This window comes from Schistocerca piceifrons, chromosome 10 (genome assembly GCF_021461385.2).
Source record: "Schistocerca piceifrons isolate TAMUIC-IGC-003096 chromosome 10, iqSchPice1.1, whole genome shotgun sequence".
In the NCBI taxonomy this organism is placed as follows: domain Eukaryota; kingdom Metazoa; phylum Arthropoda; class Insecta; order Orthoptera; family Acrididae; genus Schistocerca; species Schistocerca piceifrons.
The window spans coordinates 111,081,869-111,096,545 of record NC_060147.1 but is presented as its reverse complement, the minus strand read 5'-3'; the positions used below and the strand labels follow the sequence as shown (position 1 = coordinate 111,096,545).

General features: G+C 41.5%; 1 protein-coding gene across 1 annotated transcript in view; it reads right to left on the bottom strand.

Moving 5' to 3' along the window:
* Positions 1–14,377, bottom strand: part of LOC124718981 (F-box/LRR-repeat protein 7-like) — a 126,285-nt gene extending 111,908 nt beyond the window's left edge. Inside the window, exon 1 of the mRNA XM_047244653.1 lies at positions 14,346–14,377. The gene's annotated coding sequence lies outside the window, so the exon portion shown is untranslated. The remainder of the gene's footprint in view (positions 1–14,345) is intronic.
* Between the last annotated feature and the right edge of the window lie 300 nt (positions 14,378–14,677).

The following is a 14,677-nucleotide window of genomic DNA, read 5'->3' as shown; positions in this document are numbered from 1 at the left end:
TTTTGTCATCAATAATAACCTGAGCGCCAAAGAAAATGGCATACACGTGCGTATTCAAATACAGAGATATGTAAACAGGCAGAGTACACTGCTGCGGTTGGCAACGCCTATATAAGACAAGTGTCTGGCAAAGGTATTATGTCGGTTACTGCTGCTACAATGGCAAGTTATCAAGATTTAAGTGATTTGAGCGTGGTTTTATAGTCGGCTCAAGAGCGATGGGACGCAGCATCTCCGAGGTAGCGATGAATTGTCGATTTTCCCGGACGACCATTTCACGAGTGTACCGTGAATCTAAACAGTCTGGTAAAACATCAAATCTCCGACATCACTACGCCCGGAGAAAGATCCTACAAGAATAGGACCAACGACGACCGAAGAGAATCGTTCAACGTGACATAAGTGCAACACTTCCGCAAACTGCTGTAGATTTCAGTGCCGGACCATCAACAAGTATCAGCGTGCGAACCATCTACATCTACATTTATACTCCGCAAGCCACCCAACGGTGTGTGGCGGAGGGCACTTTACGTGCCACTGTCATTACCTCCCTTTCCTGTTCCAGTCGCGTATGGTTCGCGGGAAGAACGACTGTCTGAAAGCCTCCGTGCGCGCTCTAATCTCTCTAATTTTACATTCGTGATCTCCTCGGGAGGTATAAGTAGGGGGAAGCAATATATTCGATACCTCATCCAAAAACGCACCCTCTCGAAACCTGGCGAGCAAGCTACACCGCGATGCAGAGCGCCTCTCTTGCAGAGTCTGCCACTTGAGTTTATTAAACATCTCCGTAACGCTATCACGCTTACCAAATAACCCGGTAACGAAACGCGCCGCTCTTCTTTGGGTCTTCTCTATCTCCTCCGTCAAACCGACCTGGTACGGATCCCACACTGATGAGCAATACTCAAGTATAGGTCGAACGAGTGTTTTGTAAGCCACCTCCTTTGTTGATGGACTACATTTTCTAAGCACTCTCCCAGTGAATCTCAACCTGGTACCCGCCTTACCAACAATTAATTTTATATGATCATTCCACTTCAAATCGTTCCGCACGCATACTCCCAGATATTTTACAGAAGTAACTGCTACCAGTGTTTGTTCCGCAATCATATAATCATACAATAAAGGATCCTTCTTTCTATGTATTCGCAATACGTTACATTTGTCTATGTTAAGGGCCAGTTGCCACTCCCTGCACCAAGTGCCTATCTGCTGCAGATCTTCCTGCATTTCGCTACAATTTTCTAATGCTGCAACTTCTCTGTACACTACAGCATCATCCGCGAAAAGCCGCATGGCACTTCCGACACTATCTACTAGGTCATTTATATATATTGTGAAAAGCAATGGTCCCATAACACTCCCCTGTGGCACGCCAGAGGTTACTTTAACGTCTGTAGACGTCTCTCCATTGATAACAACATGCTGTGTTCTGTTTGCTAAAAACTCTTCAATCCAGCCACACAGCTGGTCTGATATTCCGTAGGCTCTTACTTTGTTTATCAGGCGACAGTGCGGAACTGTATCGAACGCCTTCCGGAAGTCAAGAAAAATAGCATCTACCTGGGAGCCTGTATCTAATATTTTCTGTTCAACGGAACATCGTCGATATGGACTTTCCGAGCCCAAGATCCACTTGTGTACCCCTGATGAATCCACGACAGAAAGCTTTACGCCTAGCCTGCGTCCGTCAACACCGACATTGGACTATTGATGACTGGAAGTATATTGCCTGGTTGAACGAGTCTCGTTTCAAATTGTATCGAGTGGATGGACGTGTACGGGTATGGAGACAACCTCAAGAACCCGTGGACCCTGCATGTGAGCAGGGGACTGTTCAAGCTGGTGGAGGTTCTGTAATGGTGTCGAGTGTCTACAGATGGAATTATAGGGGACACCTGATTCGTCTAGATGCGACTCTGACAGGTGACACGTACGTAAGCATCCTCTCTGATCACCTGCATCCATTCATGTCCACTGTGCATTCCGACGGACTTGGGCAATTCCAGCAGGACAATGTGACACCACACACGTCCAGAATTGCTACAGAGTGTCAGACTTGAACATTAGTCAGCATACCTGGGATGCCTTCCAAAGTGCTGTTCAGAAGAGATCTCCATGCCCTATTACGGATTTATGGATAGTCCTGCAGGATTCATGGTGTCAGTTCCCTCCAGCTCTACTTCAGACGTTAGTCGAGTCCCTGCCACGTCGTGCTGTGGCATTTCCTGCGTGCTCGCGGGGACCCTGAACGATATTAGGCAGATGTACAATTTCTTTGGCTCTTCAGTGTATATTCCCCTTTATTGTTCAACAGTCTGCCAACACCGGATGTGTAGAAATCACGTGGGTTTGTGGAGAAGAACTCGTCGAGTCATGTTCGGAGCTACACTCCTGGAAATGGAAAAAAGAACACATTGACACCGGTGTGTCAGACCCACCATACTTGCTCCGGACACTGCGAGAGGGCTGTACAAGCAATGATCACACGCACGGCACAGCGGACACACCAGGAACCGCGGTGTTGGCCGTCGAATGGCCTAGCTGCGCAGCATTTGTGCACCGCCGCCGTCAGTGTCAGCCAGTTTGCCGAGGCATACGGAGCTACATCGCAGTCTTTAACACTGGTAGCATGCCGCGACAGCGTGGACGTGAACCGTATGTGCAGTTGACGGACTTTGAGCGAGGGCGTATAGTGAGCATGCGGGAGGCCGGGTGGACGTACCGCCGAATTGCTCAACACGTGGGGCGTGAGGTCTCCACAGTACATCGATGTTGTCGCCAGTGGTCGGCGGAAGGTGCACGTGCCCGTCGACCTGGGACCGGACCGCAGCGACGCACGGATGCACGCCAAGACCGTAGGATCCTACGCAGTGCCGTAGGGGACCGCACCGCCACTTCCCAGCAAATTAGGGACACTGTTGCTCCTGGGGTATCGGCGAGGACCATTCGCAACCGTCTCCATGAAGCTGGGCTACGGTCCCGCACACCGTTAGGCCGTCTTCCGCTCACGCCCCAACATCGTGCAGCCCGCCTCCAGTGGTGTCGCGACAGGCGTGAATGGAGGGACGAATGGAGACGTGTCGTCTTCAGCGGTGAGAGTCGCTTCTGCCTTGGTGCCAATGATGGTCGTATGCGTGTTTGGCGCCGTGCAGGTGACCGCCACAATCAGGACTGCATATGACCGAGGCACACAGGGCCAACACCCGGCATCATGGTGTGGGGAGCGATCTCCTACAGTGGCCGTACACCACTGGTGATCGTCGAGGGGACACTGAACAGTGCACGGTACATCCAAACCGTCATCGAACCCATCGTTCTACCATTCCTAGACCGGCAAGGGAACTTGCTGTTCCAACAGGACAATGCACGTCCGCATGTATCCCGTGCCACCCAACGTGCTGTAGAAGGTGTAAGTCAACTACCCTGGCCAGCAAGATCTCTGGATCTGTCCCCCATTGAGCATGTTTGGGACTGGATGAAGCGTCGTCTCACGCGGTCTGCACGTCCAGCACGAACGCTGGTCCAACTGAGGCGCCAGGTGGAAATGGCATGGCAAGCCGTTCCACAGGACTACATCCAGCATCTCTACGATCGTCTCCATGGGAGAATAGCAGCCTGCATTGCTGCGAAAGGTGGATATACACTGTACTAGTGCCGACATTGTGCATGCTCTGTTGCCTGTGTCTATGTGCCTGTGGTTCTGTCAGTGTGATCATGTGATGTATCTGACCCCAGGAATGTGTCAATAAAGTTTCCCCTTCCTGGGACAATGAATTCACGGTGTTCTTATTTTAATTTCCAGGAGTGTATTTTCCTCCGGAAAGGTTATTCCTTGACGGTTGTTCGATAGAGGTGAAAATCTGAGGACACAAGACCACATGAATGAGGTGGGAGCGAAATGATTTCCCAACCTAACTTCTGGATGGCGTTTTTTATCAGTGTAGGAGAATGCGGGCTGGCGTTATCGTGGAGTGGCATCATTTAACGCAGTCCCTCTCTCTGGTCATTGCTTTTGGGTGGCGTCGGCAAGACGTCGCAGTTGTTGACAATAAATTTCGGCACTGATATAGCTCAGGGAAGCAATCCGTAGAACACCAAACAGCCGGTGTTCCACCATATACAAAACGTTATCTTTTGTGGATGTGCTCAGGTCTTTGCACGGGAAGTTGCTGTTCTGTTTGGGCTCAATCATACCTTGTTTCCCATATCTTAGCATAAAGACACTTTTTCTCGTCGCCAGTGACGATACTGGATAGGAATGGTCGGCGTTGTACACGAGTCAATTGATGACGAGCAACCAGATATGCACATATGGCGAGCCGCTGATGTTTGAGATTTTGGCTTAGAATTTGCTGTACCCGTACACCGTAATTTTGAACCTTTCTCATTGCATGAAAGTGTCGCACGATGGTGGTATGACCCCAGTTCACCACATTTGCCAGTTCTCGAGTATAATGAGTGGATCATTGTGGATTAATGCGTTTAAACGATTTTCACCAAACCCCAAATGTCTTCCTGCGCAAGGAGAGTCACTAATGTGAAAAGGATCTTCCTTAAAACGAGAAAACCATTTTTTTGCTTTGCTTTGTCCATCGGCGTTATCCCCATACAGGACACAAATGCTTCTGGCTGCCTCTGCTGCTGCCACCTCTCTATTGAACTCAAATGGAAGAACATGTCAGGAATGTTCCTATTTCTCGAATTGACACTCCATTTTCTAGCGTCCACAGCTCCACCTGCTACTGTATCTCCAAATGACAAAATGACGATGTGTAAACTCAAACAGCAACAGTGAACTACAAATAAAAAAGACTATCTGAAAGGTCTCTGTTGGATTCCTTTCATGTTAGTTTCTTAAATCTGTTGTCATTTACGGCATACATTTCACTTCTAAGTTTAGTGTGGTGTTTCTGACTCTATCTGGGAGGAGACTGAGCAGTGGAACTTGTTACATTTACACATAATCAAGAACGATCTGTCACACTACTACACTTTAAAACACAGTTTATATGTAATTCATGTCACACAGCCTCATATGGAACCTACATCAGCTTTCTTTTATATAGTGTATATGATAAGATACTGTCATCCCCCTTCCCTTCTGTGTGAAAGGATGAATGAGCAAATGTATTTCTAGTTGCATGCTTGATGGTAGCAGACAAGCCTGTCTGCTGGAGAGCAGTAGGGCCAACGTCGGAACAGGTAGCTACGCTTTCTAAAAGCAAAGAGGTTTCTATTCTTAGTATGGTCCTGTCCGTCCCTTGTCATGTTGGTATAGGAAGCTGCCTCTCTGGTCACTTCCGATTTTTAATTATCAAAATTATTGTGGAGTTACACTCTTAGTGTAAACCAAGTTGACCACGTGAAGCATGTGGTGTAATCATCAAAGTAGCCCTCAGATATTCTTTTCGGGAAGATTTCACAGAGAGTTAGTATGAATTTAGTATACCAGTGTGTGGTAATTTCATGACGGACAGGATTGCGCTACGAACGTAACTTCTTTGGGTGAAAATTGAATCGGTTGGTTGTGGTTAATTTCCTCTTGCATGTGTTTCAACGTTCTTCGTGTGTTATTTTATGAATGCAGTGTTGTATGCAGTCTCTCAATCTTGGCTCCATATTTGATGTGTTCCGTAAGATTACAAAATCACATTTTCATAATCCTAAATAAGGCACCAGTTTAGTTATGAATCAAGTTTAATATGCTGAAATTTTAACGGAACGATGATCAATGTTAACATAAATGTCCAAATATAAACTGATTTATTTCTTTTTATTTAAATTCTCTTTATATATATATATATATATATATATATATATATATATATATATATATATATATATATATATATATATATATATATATATATATCACCGGTTGTCGTGAGATGACTATTAAAAGATTATAATTAATGTTAGTCTGGATGGGAATTTGGTAAGCTAGACTGGATACCTGGTGAAACAGTTGCTCAGTAATGCAAGGTTAACTTCCCCAGATAGCTCACGGCTTTTAACCCGCTTTTATTGTCTTGAATATCAGCACCGAACAATTTAATGCATCGACATTACAAATCGATTAACAAACCCGTAGCAGCTGGAATACCAACATGCAAAACCAAAATGCTACGAACTTGCAGCAACCTAACAACTTCGGCCTTACCCTAAGGGGCGACCACTTTTCACAATATTCTTAAATGACGTAGCAGATAACGTCGGAAGATCTACGAGGCTCATCACAGTGGATGCTATTGTATACAGGGAAGCCGCGACGCTTGAAGATAGTGGAATGCCGGAATACCCTCAGAGGATCAACACTTGGTACAGGGATTGTCAGGTGACCCTCAAAATAAACAAATGTACCGAATTGATCTTAAATAGACACAAACAATAATTATTGCATGAATACACGATTGCAGAGCAAACACTGGAAGAAGTGACAGCTCTTAAGAGGAACATGCTCTACATGGAACCAAAAACTCGAAATTTCTTGCTTTTTTTTGTCATTTCAGACGCTCCGCAGGTTTTTTGTGTAAAATGAACTCTCTTTCATGAAAATCTGATAATTATTTTCGAGATATTGACAGTTTTACAATACGTTGCATGTCCACGCCGATTTCCGCGTTCCTGTTATTTTTCAGGCATATGGCTTCGTGCTGTCTCCACGTGATGTAACCATAGACTTGTGTCCTCGGAGTCTTTCGCGACGGCATACATGAATAAAACGTTCTCGGTTTTCCAGCCGCGTCAATTCAAATAAAAGCATTTTATTTGAATTGACGCGGCTGGAAAACCGAGGACGTTTTATTCAATCATAGACTTACTAAACAAAAACTAGACCGCGCATTGGCGCTAGTGCTGCGTCCCCACATTGAACGTGATTTTATTTGAATTGACGCGGCTGGAAAACCGAGGACGTTTTATTCAATCATAGACTTACTAAACAAAAAGTAGACCGCGCATTGGCGCTAGTGCTGCGTCCCCACATTGAACGTGATAGAAGCCGCAATTTGCACGAAAACAGTGCGTAAACATGGTTCGTTCGTGTGCTGCTTTTAATTGCAACAGTAAGAATGGAAGCAAAGACGGAAACAATGTTACATTACACAGGTCAGTCATTTCTGATTGTTTGTTACTTTCTGTTACTTGTATATAATATTTTCATGGAGAAATAATACATCATGAGCGTTTGTTTTTGTTTAGATTTCCGCTTACAAATGATTTTCTAAATCGGAAATGGATTGTTGCTACTCGGAGAGAGAACTTCCAAACGACAGCAAATCATTTGCTGTTCTCTCTTCATTTTGAAAATAATTGTTACATGGAAAATTATGTAAACAGACGTCAACTGAAGGACGACGCTATACCGACAGTATTTGTATTTCCAACTCATTTGAAAGAGGTATTGTGTTTGCAAAGCCAATTAATTCAAATGCTAAATGTGTAGTTGACAGCAGATTGTTCTATAGCCTAACCTGATGTCGATATTTACACCTTATACTGTATCTAATAAACTTTCTGCCACAAAAATAGCAAGCTACATAGGGAAAAAGTTGCAGTGTTAGATTACAGACAAAGGTACTTTGTTGCATGTCAAGTACTTATATTGTATTTGCATATAAATTACTAAAAATACTAACAGTGTTAATGCACTAACTTGAACTAAATGAAGAAGTAGGCACATGATAGGTATTTAGATTTTTAATCAAATATATATTAAGTATGAATCAGAGGTACGTCGAATAATTGCGTTTAGATACTTAACAGTGTTGTCAGGTGGTGATTATACTTCGTAAATGGTCAAATATTTTATCAAATGTTGCAAACTCAACCACTTCCACTAATGTGCAAATGAAATTCCTACGGAATTTAAAGTGATATGGGTTATTACAATTAATCATACCAAAATTCGAGTGTAGACAATACTGTGCTAAACAAAAGTAAGTGTGAAAAATGTACACAGTAGTCGGCAAAAATGAAACAGGACCTGACAGGAAAATTACGTGAATTGAATAATAATCGTACTGTCTGCTACTTTAAAAGTTTCATGTAATTATCTAATGCAAATAGCTCGATGTAAATTCGCTCCACCTTGTCAGGGAAGAGCCTTACATTCTTAAATTTCGCGTCTCTATGCAGACGTATTTCGGAAATTAGGAAACTTAATTCATTTACGTATACTTTTAAAATAGACTCGAATACTCAGTATCTTTTAAACAAACATGTGTTTAATTGCCCTTGATGCGTCTCATATACTTCAAATCACAACCCCAGTACTAGGATTCACCCCTGCAAATGGCTGCGATCAGCTGCTTCAATTGGGGGACAGTCGCCTCGCTTCTCCGCCACGGCGTGGTAGGGGCTTGGATGTAACCATCTCTGATTTATATTTCAGTAGTTTTCCAGCCTGTAACCTAGGTGACATTTGAATGTCGTTTGTCGATACGAGGTGAAGATATGTTTCTTTTGTTTATTTGGAAAAAAAAGAACGTCTCACTAATTCTGAAATAGACAAGCTGCAAACTTATTAAGTGTTAGCCATAAGAAGGAACTTCAATGATTTAGAAAGTATGAGAAGAGCCGCAGGGGCCATTTTTTTCCATAAGTACACACAGAGAGATTCAACGTGGAACGATTAAGACCCAAAACACATCCGTTACCCAAGCAGTCATCAAAGTTGCAGCAAATATAAACGAGCATTATATTCTGTCGAAAATTATGAACATAAACACTTTTCCGCTAGCAATTACGTGCGCAATAAAACCTACATTTAGTAACCGTGCTAATGATGATATGCTCAATCAAAGTCCGAATTCTGGAATTTGCGGTCGTCTACCAAAGACGGTGTTTGTACACCATCAAACTTTAAAATTTGGTGTATTGGATGCTGTTTTACGCTTTAATGACGGCATATCAAGAAAAATTGCAGTACTGGAGAGACTAGGAGTCTATTCAGGTGCAAACACAAGAATGGGGTTACGAAATATCGATTTTTCATGAATTCTTAAAGCAGACATGTTGTTGTTGTCGTGGTCTTCAGTCCTGAGACTGGTTTGATGCAGCTCTCCATGCTACTCTAGCCTGTGCAAGCTTCTACATCTCCCAGTACCTACTGCAGCCTACAGCCTTCTGAATCTGCTAAGTGTATTCATCTCTTGGTCTCCCTCTACGATGTTTACCCTTCACGTGACCCTCCAAAACTAAATTGGTGATCCATTGATGCCTCAGAAAATGTCCTACCACCCGATCCCTTCTTCTAGTCAAGTTGTGCCACAAGCTCCTCCTCTCCCCAATTCTATGCAATACCTCCTCATAAGTTATGTGATCTACCCATCTAATCTTCAGCTTTCTTCTGTAGCACCACATTTCGAAAGCTTCTATTCCCTTCTTGTCTAAGCTATTTATCGTCCACGTTTCACTTCCATACATGGCTACACTCCATACAAATACTTTCAGAAACGACTTCCTGACACTTAAATCAATACTCGAAGTTAACAAAATTCTCTTCTTCTGAAACGCTTTCCTTACCATTGCGTCTACATTTTATATCCTCTCTACTTCGATTAACATCAGTTATTTTGCTCCCCAAATAGCAAAACTCCTTTACTACTTTAAGTGTCTCATTTCCTAATCTAATTCCCTCAGCATCACCTGATTTAATTCGACTACAGTCCATTATCCTCTTTTTGCTTTGTTGATGTTCATCTTATATCCTCCTTTCAAGACACTGTCCATTCCGTTCAACTGCTCTTCCAAGTCCTTTGCTGTCTCTGACAGAATTACAATGTCATCGGCGAACCTCAAAATTTTTGTTTCTTCTCCATGGATTTGAATACCTACTCCGAACTTTTCTTTTGTTTCCTTTATTGCTTGTTCAATATACAGATTGAATAACATCGGGGAGAGGCTACAACTCTGTCTCACTCCCTTCCCAACCACTGCTTCCCTTTCATGTCCCTCGACTCTTATAACTGCCATCTGCTTTCTGTACAAATTGTAAATAGCCTTTCGCTCTCTGTATTTTACCCCTGCCACCTTCAGAATTTGAAAGAGAGTATTTCAGTCAACATTGTCAAAAGCTTTCTCTAAGTCTACAAAGGCTAGAAACGTAGGTTTGCCTGTCCTTAATCTTTCTTCTAAGATAAGTCGTAGGGTCAGTATTGCCTCACGTGTTCCAACATTTCTACGGAATCCAAACTGATCTTCCCCGAGGTCCGCTTCTACCAGTTTTTCCATTCGTCTGTAAAGAATTCGCGTTAGTATTTTGCAGCTGTGACTTATTACACTGATAGTTCGGTAATTTTCACATCTGTCAATACCTGCTTTCTTTGGGATTGGAATTATTATATTCTTCTTGAAGTCTGAGGGTATTTCGCCTGTCTGATACATCTTGCTCACCAGATGGTTCTTAAAGCAGACATAACTGCACTCAGTTGCACAAAAGAGGTGAGGAAGCAAACAAGAATTACGGATATAAAAGAGAAGATGCCTACGATTCACATGACGTTGAATAAGGATCAGGAAAATATTAATCATAAATAGTGTTGCAAGAATTTGTAAATAATACACAAAGAAAACTATAAGAATTTAAACCAAGTTTTCTCAAAAGTATATTTTTCCCCTATACGTACCATTATTTAGAACTTTATGTCACAGAAACTTGAAATATTCTGCATTTGTTCCAAGACAACAAACTAACAAACAGATGCACATTTCGCTTTGTAAGTGTTTTGCTTTTGGTTCAGGCTCAAAAAGAAGTTTCTGTTCTTTAATTGTAAGCCAATTTTTTAAACAAATGTCAACAGAACTCTACGGATTCAATGTGCCTGAATCTGCACAATATTAAAGCAATGGTTACTGGAAATTCCATTTCCAAGTTTCAATGTTCTACCTTTAATAGTTTGTTCAGAAATGATACTTAAATGCCTTGAAAATGTGCATTGCCGACATAGGGGAAATGGCGAGAATTCGCATAGAGAGATTCAAGATGGAGCGATCACATAAATCTAAATACAGGTAAGGCAATTGCCAGACTGCGATTTACGGGAAGACTCCTCAGTAAATGTGGTCCACCCACAAGAGAAGGTAGGTCTCAGCCGCAAGCGGGCCGAAGAACTGAGCATCTAAAACACGATCGAAAAAAAAAAAATCCGTTTGTGTAAAAAAAAGTTAAGAGAAATTGGATATTTTCAATTTGATATTCCAGCCACACGATGCTATTCTCAAATTGCGCCCGCCCGTGCGGTACTTGAAACCCTACAGCCTCGTTCTCATAACCGGCCGATCTGACAGACGCGTTTGTCTGTTATCTTACGGCTACTTCGGTTCCAATTGAGAAACTAGAGATTTAGAGACGTATAATGAAACTAATTTATGAAAATACGAGGATATTCCATGTTATTTCTGTACGGTTATGATAAAGAACGTTTTTTGCCATGGTTCCGAACACTACAAGTCGGTAAAGTTAGAAATATTCATGCGGATTGGAGTTACTGCCAATGTTTGCTATCTGACGTGTTGTATTTCTCTTACAACGGGTTTGATTTGATATCATATCCTTTGCTACAAATAAGAATCATATTTTAACATGAACGTCTCTACAACGCACTTTCACGAAATCTTTTTACTTCCGTGTGAAGTTGATCGGTACAAAAAGATAAGCTTAAATTCAATTCAATTTTTTCATTCACGACCCACGGGCTAACTTCCTGCGGGATTGAATCATCGTCAATTCCCACCAGAAGTCTGGATGCTGACTGTGGGGATATCGTATATTGCACAGGAGGAAGGTGGCTCAGTCGAGGCCAGGTGTTAAAAAGATTTTACAGCACAATTTATGAAATGCAATCGTTCATGATATCAGAAGCAAAATCTGTACCAGAAGTTGACGATGCCAGCAGGGAGGTAGATTTAGCATTTTTGGTAGATTCGACTGTTCATTTAGGAGACTTAAACAGGCTTCTTCATGGTAAAAACCTCCTTATCGGTTCAAAGTTTCAAACAATAAACGCATTCTAAATAAAACTGAAATTATGGCGAGCACAAGTACAAACAGTTTCTTTCATTTCGACGCGTTGGCCAAACATAATCCTGAGGACGGGATGAAATACGCAGCCAAACTTTTCGATTTTATGCAAGAAGTTGAAAACTGATTTCAGGATATCGAAAAAAATAATCATAATTTTTGTGTTTTCGCGGCACATTTTACAAACAATATACGAGAACGTACAAACACTGCCAGAAAATTTTCAGATATAATGCGTAGAGATGCAGTCTGACAACCAACTAAAGCAAAAATTTGATCGAGTGACTCTCTTGGACTCTTGCAAATCATTCCCGCCCAGAGACAAATATCCCTCGCTGCACAGTCATGTGTTATGTAATGACGTCTTTGTTTGGAGGCCCGTACGTATGTGAAAAGTTGTTTTCAAGAGCAAATCATATAAGGAGTAAAAGTAGAACCTAAGTCTGAGACGAACACCTTGAGCTCATCGTGAGAACTGCAACGACTTCGATCGAACCTGATATGGATACATTAGTTTCCCAAATTTAAAGTCAAATGTCACATCAATTCTATGATTTGTAATTATTTACGTATAAAATTATTAATGAAATCTCATTTATAAAATGTCAGATTAATTCCATCTTGCTTTTTTAGGATACAGAATCATAAATTAATAAATTCTAAATTACTTAAATGTGGTAATTGTGCACCTCTGACATTTTTTAGGGTTCCTTGGCTCAGTCCGAAAAATCGGAACGCTTATAGTACCTCCATATTGTCCGTCTGGCTGTCTGGCTGTCCGTTTGTTAAGAATCCTTTCTCTCAAGAACGGGTAGACGTATCAAAGCTAAATTTATGTCACAGATTAACGTCTATGGTCTCTGGGCGGTGAAACACTTTTAGGTTCGTAAGTCATTTCAGTCAAAGCATACGGCCATTTATGTCACATATCTTGTTAATCAAAAACACTATCAAAACCTATAGACTGCTTCCCGTGGACTGAGAATAGTCGAATTTGGCAAGAAGCAAGGTTTCATACTAGAAGTAAAGGGAAAGTTCCGAAAAGTGTTAACTTGTAATTGTATAACACGATAAATTTTTTTTGTCATTTTTATCCGTCTGTGTGTCTATTTGTCTGTTAAGATCCTTTTTTTCTGGAACAGGTTGGAATATCAAATTGAAATTTGTATCACATACTGAGGTCTATGATCGTCTGTCGGTGTAAAAATTTTTAACTTATAACTAAATACAATAAGAGATACGACAATTTATGTCACATATTTTGGTATTGGAAAGCTCACTCATGAAAACCTATAGTGCACTTCCAGGTGACCTAGAAACATGAAATTTGGCAAGAAGGTTTTACAGTACAAGTAAAGTAAAAATCAGAAAAATCGTTGCTTTATTATTATATCACACGATATGTTTTTTCATTTTTATATAGCTCTGTCTGTCCCTTTCGTCTGTTAAGAACTTTTTTCCTCTAGAACAGTTTGATGAATGAATTTCAAGTATGTGTCACATACTTAAGTCTATGGTTCTTTGGCGATGTAAAAAATTTAAGCTCCTAAGTCAATGTGATGAAGTTATTCAGCAGTTTGTCACACGTTTCGAAACACGTAAACTCACTCATCAGAACCTATAGGATACTTCCCGCTTTGCTAGAACAGTGGTTCCCAAGCTGGGGGTAGTTATACCCTGAGGCCTAAGGGGTCAAACGTGATTTTCTGATGGGTAAAAACAAAAGGATTCGACTGCGTTTTGGTCAAAAAACTAAATCATTTTTCAAGTATCATTACTATTATCACTCATCTTCCTCACATAGTCCAACCAATACACCCATACTTTGGATTTTGCACCATGAGTCTATGACAGCAAAATGGAGACACATTCATTAAACATTAGCCACCGGCTACTTGAAACTCTCATCAGAGAATGGCATCGTAACTCCGAAATCCAAGAAAATAAAAAAAAAATGTGTAGAGAGCATGCCCCGACGCATAGAAGCTCTTACTACAGCAAACAGTGGCATCACTAAATTTTGAAATTTACTGTATTAAATTTTTGTCAGTGCTAATATTACTTCTGCAGAATGTAAAAAAATAATTTTACCTGCATATTTTGTTGTTTTTCTGATCCCAACAGAATACTGACACAAATAAATAATAGATAAGAGACCTACAACCAACAATTTATCAGAAAAATACCATTAAACTAGAAAATGCAAAAGTCTGACTACTGCTCCTAATAATACGGCCGCCTACTGTAGGTTAACTTACGTTGACCAGTGAAAAAATTACACTCTCAGTACGGAAACTGTGAAATAATGATAACTTACATAGTTCCGCGTCTGACTCGCTGGTAGTGCAATACAACGCCGGTATGAACACGCTAGAAAAATCGCGTTCCTTTATATTCTCCTGCCTTCCCGCTACACACTCTATCGCACATCTATACCCCGTATCCAGTGTCGATCACATGACTCCCTCCGACGTTTTCGGGCACTATCACACTATCTTCCATGAGTGACGGAAGTTCGTTTTATCCGAATACAGATAAACTACTGGGGACCTGACGCAAGAGAAGCCAGTTCACATTTCTTTTCATCCTCGAGCCGTGTAGTTCAAAATTAATGTGTGAATGGCAAAAGAAGCCGTTAGTTTACACTAC